Here is a 6,693-nt window from a genome sequence, read left to right on the forward strand (position 1 = left end):
TAAAATAAAATAAAATAAAATAAAATAAAATAAAATAAAATAAAATAGTGTTTATAACTCACTTGTATTCTAAAATCACAAGGACTACACAAATAGCAAACACATTTTCTCACAAGTAATAGAATATTTTCAGTGCATCCAGCTGCACAAAAAATAATGGGAGAATTAGACTGAAGAGAAATTTGGATTCCTTTCAATTCAAAGCTCCAAGGCCTAGAAAAAGTGCCATCAGGCCCCACAGTTAATAAAAGACATGTTCCCTCAGTAGTTTCAACCTTACCTTAAATTTTGCTTTACTTACAGTTAGTATGAAAAACCCTCTTGATTTGCCTTTTAGCAGAGGCTGATAACTAGTGAATTAGGGCTCAGATTTGTGTCTGAAGGAACCTTTAAACAGCATTAGGATCATTATACGACCATTTGGTACTGCTCTCTTCAGTAAGCTTTCCCCTCTTAATCAAGAAAACAAGAAGCACTACAACCAACAGGAGAAAGATATACAAATATGTATTGTTATAGCAATCTTCAAGACTGAAAGCATTGAATATTAACAGCATTTACAATCATAAGTTACATGGCATTCTGCAAGCTTTACCTGCAGTTCTAGGGTTTGAAAACTGAAAATACAAAGTGGGATTTTTGAAGTCTGTAGTCACATGCCTCTCTGAATTCCTAACGAACTCAGAACCCAGCAGCTGCTAATGAGATTTATGCCTACAAAGGCAATATTTATGTATTTGTTATCTGGACGCCATCTGTTACAGCACCAAGCTCTCAACCACACTGGGAGTGACTTTGAAGCCCACTATAGCAGTGGGCATTCCGAATTTTTCGTAACCAGATCAATGCTTAAACAGGTTTTCAAAGTCAAAATTTGAGCTGTGAGTTCCAATCTGTGTTGTGGGGCAACACAGAGAATGAAAATGCTCAGTGAAGTAGAAATATTCATAGTCTACAGCAGATATACTGCTGGTATACCAAACTGTGCAGTCCCAGCTCCTGGAATCACAGACCCTGGGATGGAAGAAAGCATAGAGATGTGACTAGGTGATAACTACTAAAAGAAATTAGGAGGAAGGAAGTTTTGGGAAAGAAAATCCTAAAGAATGAAGAGATTATTATGTCTTATATTTAACATATCTAATTAGATACTTTTCAAGCACATAAGTAATCAAAGGACAGGGAAGCAGAGAGAAAGGCCTCAAGTGTCAGAGGGAATTTACTGAATGAAAGGAATTTAAGGAGACGTTAGAATGCTGAAGGGCTAAACTTGCATTTGCAAGAAAAGGATAAGAGATAGATACTATAAAAAGGGAAGAATTTCTTTCAGTCACTTAAGAAAAATAAAAATTAACTCAATTCAGACATCTGGGAACACAGAAGCAATAGTGAGTAGCAAAGAAGATGGTAAAATATTATATTGTAAAACTCTTCTGAAATTTGAGAATGCAGAACATAGCACAGAATGGAGAAAGCACAGCAGAGTACAAAAACTCTGTGTTATATATACAAAACTGATTCTAAGTACACAAGAAAATCAGTTGCAAAAATAAAGTGTCTTAAGAGAAAAGCTGCATTTTGTTTTGTTTTGCTTTGTTGCTTTGGATGCTAAGTAATCTTTTGTTGTGTAGCACAAATTTAATTTAGAATTAACAGATCTTCCTTCACAGGTGACAGGTTATTTACCTTAATGAGGTTCATATCATACTCATTTAAATTCTAAAGTTTCATTCATAAAGTCTTAATCATAGAATCTTTATAAGGAGTTCTGTAAATGACTTTTTAAATACTTTTAGTTAAAAATATAACTTCAAAACATTTTTTTTCTGCTTACATAGATATTGATTTAAAATGCAACCAGTTCTAATTTGAGACACAAATTCTTCTGTGTATTACATGAGACTCAAAACACAAGCTGAATTCTACACTTCTGAATGAAGCAGACTGGTCTCTTATGTAAGATGTGCAATCTTTGTTCTTCTACGCTTTACAAAGAGATAGAAGTCAAAGTGTTAAAAGTGTTAAATAAAAAATTCCCTTTTTTTTTTTTTTTTTTTTTTTTATTTACAGAAGGGACAGAGAGCAGCCATCTACCATATTTTGAGAGCATCTATTTATTTGTTTTAATGCTGTAGAACACTGCAACTATCCAAGGAATGCAAAAGGTCAATTCCATATTGATTATGTTGCATGATGGGGACAATCTGAATGTAATGCTTTTTGATATGCTATGCTGAAAGAACGGGTTCTGTGAAGATAAATGCCCACTGTATTCATTTCATGATGCTTTCCTGCTTGCTACTTCAAGCAGTTTCTGACTGCAGAAGTGACATAGATCTCTATCCATTACTAACTTGAAAATCTAATCTAAAGCTCTGTGAACCTGGAGGCAGCACTCACTAAATTGGTATTAAAACCCATATGAGGAATTACATAATCCTTTAAGGAACATTTCATTTGCCAGTGACCTTTTCAGCATGGGGAACAAGTTGTTTGTTTGGCAATGATTTTTGCTAGAATAAACTTCAATATTTGTGTGCACCCTTTATCCTACAAGAACCCTGAACTTTTTCCACAGTTCTGTAATACTACACTGTGCCATACAACAACTTATATAACTAAAATATATTGGATATTTTGTTAGCCAGATATGAAAAGTTGTTCAGAGGTGTAGCTAAAGACACTAATAGCAGTGTGCAGTGACAGTAAAATGGAACACTGGCTTCCATGAGTGTGTTTTCAATACTTTACATGTGATTTAGGAGATTTTTGCTGTTTCCTCATGACAAGTAAGCAGCCAGAGGAAATTAAGCCTGAACAAGGCTGAGCAGAGACATTGAGCTAAATTACATCTTGATCTCACCCTTCTTCTGATAGTTCTTCATCTTTGTCGCCAAAAGAGTAAAAAGCTTATTAAATTAATTGCTGGTCTTTTTTAGCTGAGATGGTACAACAGTCAAGAATACCATATTCCTTCTGAAATTGCCTGAAGGTCCTGGATTTGGGACTATCCTTGCCAGAGGTGTTAGAATGAATGGAAACCCCAGCTACACTCAGAGTTCAGATCAAGACCTTTCTTCTCACACGAACCTTTCAGCAATTACAGAAGATAAAGCAGAAGGGGGACAGAATGGATTCCAGCTATAGTTGAACACTGTTTTTTTCTCAGCCTTGGGATCTTTGCAACTGAAATTGCCAATATGTTGCAATGCTTTTACAAACCGAGAAAGATCCAGCAACCCAGGGTTTTTCAGAGGCTGTTATGGAAGTCAGTTGTTGTTATATTGCAATTATACTAACAAAGTTAGTCTCTCCAAATATACAAGAAGAATTGTTGTGCATGTTTTTAGTAGACAAAAAGAGAACTAGTCTGGTCATTCTCTCAGACATGCTATGAGATACTTTGGACAAAAAAACTGTTATCAACCCCTGTAAACATATCTGTAAGATTACGTTCTAAGTCTGAAAGTCCAATTTATCTTGTTAAAACCTTCATCTGGGTAATTTTATCAAGTTATTGTCCTCAGCAGATAATTATGGAATGAAATAATTTTTGTGGCTGTTACGTTTCTAAATTTTTTTTTTTTTTTTTTTACTTGGCCTCTGAGTCAAAATAATACACCGATAAAATGGTTTCAGGCTTAAAAAGGCATTGCTATCATTGTCTAATTAATTATTTCAGTGCTCTTCCACGAAAAGCCAAAAAAAGAAAAATCTCTCAGTATGGTAAGATAATATGTGCTGTGAAGGAGGACAAGAGGTGAAGCAGGAGGAGGCACTTCTGACATACTTCTTGAGAGAGATTCCCAGGCTACTTTGCTCCACCAGCCTTTCATTTAGATGAAAATCAGTTAAATGAATAATGCCTAGTCCACAGGTCGTGTGAACAGCTTTAAATCCATTGATTTAGAGACTGTTACATACATGTTGCAAACAAATCTGTATTGCTCAAGTATTTATCAAATCTCTCATCATAAGCTTCAGAAAAGTTCTAAGAAAAATAATGTACTTCCAGTGTTTATATGAGAACCAATAAACTATAAAGATTAGCTTAAAAATAGCTATTGTTCTTATACTATAAAACCACATTTTAATGTTATCAAAACTTTATATGAATTTTCTGTATTCATTTAGTAACATTCAATTTGATTTTAAGATTCTTTTTCCAACTCCCTTTCCCGACATTTTACAATATAAGTTTTGTTCTCATCTGAAAATTAGGTTGGGATTCACTTCAGAAAATACCTTTTTCCTTATCAAGGGATAGATCTGCCTTAATATCTCATTACAGAACAGCACAGGAATTACAAATTTAATTCCAGTGGTTTCAAATTGTCCCCAGTGTTTAACTGGTTTCTGTAAAAATTCCTAAATCTACATGAATAAAATACACCAGGCAGATGAAATAATGTCTTGACACATGGTAGTTTTTATAAGTCAGTGCTGTGATATCTTTTGCAGAAGTCCCATGCATGTAAGATATTTTTGTGGCAAAAGCTCGGTAAAAACCACTATGTATGGCAGTAATTCAATATTATTCAGGAGCAAGAGAAGGATTATATACCTTCTCTATTTTAAGAGAGTGAGCCATACTTAAGCTCCTTCAGATACTTTCCTTAATGTCTTATTCCTTGAAGGCTATTTCCGATAGAATATATTTTGCCAAGAGGAAGTAGGTGATCTGCTTTTGTGGGGACTACAAAAAAAATCAAGCAACTTGGTACATTTCAATGACAGGACAGGACAGAAAGGCAGAAGGAAGAAATTTTTAACTATGAGGGTTGCAAGGCACTGGGAAAGGTTGTCCAGAGACATTGTGGATGCCCCATCCCTGGAGTTGTTTGAGGCTAGGTTGAATGGGCAACTTGGTCTAGTGGAAGGTGTCCCTGCCTATATCAGTCAGGATGGTTGGAAGTAGATGATCTTTAAGTCCCTTCCAACCGTTCTGTGATTCTGTGATCTTATGAATGCCCTAGGCTGAGGGTGCCCAGTTGGCTTCTCCTCTTCTCTACTCCTCTCTTCCTTTCACAAGCAGAAAAGTTCCTTCAACTCTGGTAAGACATTTTGAATCCTGACAAAGACCACTTACTGGGGCAAGAAAATCTCTCCCTGTCTTTTCACTCTGGTTGCGAGAAAGCTGTCTCCACAGTATCTACACAAACACAGCAAGGATGACCACAGTGACGCAGAATTGCTGGAGGCTGAGCAACACAAGAAGATGCGGTGGAACATGAGGCCATGGCATTATTGAAGCTCTGAACCTTTTGAAAGCAAGCCAATAAAATATTATTAAATTCTATTATTATTATTAGACAGTTCAGTGTAACAAAGACATCTTGTTCTTGTTCGATACCAAGAATTTATATCTGGGAAATGATTCTGCAAACAGGAAATTGAAGGTTCAGAATAATAGGGACAAAAGAACTTGGTCAATTTTTACTCTTTAAATTTATTAATTAAACAACTAATGTGGTGAATTCAGGGAATAAAAAAGAAACAAACAAGCCAGAAACAACATTTTAGCAATGCAGTAACTGAATTGGAAAATACATGAAGTAGCAAAGCTCATTTTCATAATAGAAGAACAAAGAGCATGCAAAAATAAAAGGAAGTGAATCCCTTCTCATGGAAAACAATGCAGTTTTGGCTATAACTGATCCATAAAGTTCAGTGCAGCAACAGAATATCTACTGTAACAATAAACTGAATAAAAGAGATCATCAAAGACGAGTCACTTAGAAAATTAGTTGTCACCCTTTCTAAAGTGTTTTATATCCTGCTTGGAATTGATTATATGCAATGTCACATATTGTTGAATGCTCCTTCAAAAGACAAAAAACATTTATGCCCTTATTTATGAAATTTAATTTTATTTCGTTTTTTTCTATTGCCTTCTCACCTTCCTTCTCTTACCTGCTTTATATTTTCTTATGCTGGAAGATTTATTTTCTTCAGTGATCTCTTTTGGCTTCCTATTTCTTTCAGTAGTCCTTTCTTCCTGTTAAATAAAAAAATAAGATTTACCAGGAAATGGAGTTAAGGTAGACTTGGGGTTATAATTCCATATATGTCTAACTAAAACTACGGGATGCAAGACAAAATGTTTTCTGTCAACCTCTGATGCTTTCCTTAGTTGATCTCATTCAGTTCTGACTTCAGGACTTGATCTTGAGGTGAGGTAGCTCAACACATCTGGAAATTATGTTGATTTAATTACTTCTCTCTCTAATGTAACAAGATAGTAAACAGAAATAGAAAAAGAAACTGTTCACAACACTCATTCTTCTCAGATTTGAATGCTCTTCTTCCTCCAGGCATCATATTTTCCCACCTTTTTATAGTTCAATGTCTTCCCATCTCTTTTTCCCCTTCATTTTTTAAAGTAGTCATTCAATTAGCCTCTTCAGTGTATATTTTCTTATGACACAGTTTCTAATGTAGTCTGTGGATCTCCAGATGCAGATTTGTTCTTAATATTTACACCAGAGGGGAGCAAACTGTAGATTTGGCTAAAGATGCATGAGTAGAAAGGGTATAGGAGTATCTCACCAGGCTAAACAAAACTGATATTCTTTGAATTATATTAAGCTTATTTCAAGTTTAATTATCATCTGCAATTCTCAAATAACATTTAATCAAAACTGTACTAGAACTATCTCCAAGAGGTTACGTTGATTTTGTTTGTTTACAGTT

At 34.9% G+C, this 6,693-nt stretch overlaps 1 long non-coding RNA gene across 2 annotated transcripts in view; it reads right to left on the bottom strand.

Annotated features, from left to right (window-relative positions):
- Positions 1-6,293, bottom strand: part of LOC118176962 — a 27,646-nt gene extending 21,353 nt beyond the window's left edge. For both annotated transcript variants that reach the window (XR_004755611.1, XR_004755613.1), the window contains exon 1: positions 5,914-6,293. This is a non-coding gene — a long non-coding RNA (uncharacterized LOC118176962). The remainder of the gene's footprint in view (positions 1-5,913) is intronic.
- Between the last annotated feature and the right edge of the window lie 400 nt (positions 6,294-6,693).

The sequence above is a fragment of the Oxyura jamaicensis genome, chromosome 1 (genome assembly GCF_011077185.1).
Source record: "Oxyura jamaicensis isolate SHBP4307 breed ruddy duck chromosome 1, BPBGC_Ojam_1.0, whole genome shotgun sequence".
Classification (NCBI taxonomy): Eukaryota; Metazoa; Chordata; class Aves; order Anseriformes; family Anatidae; genus Oxyura; species Oxyura jamaicensis.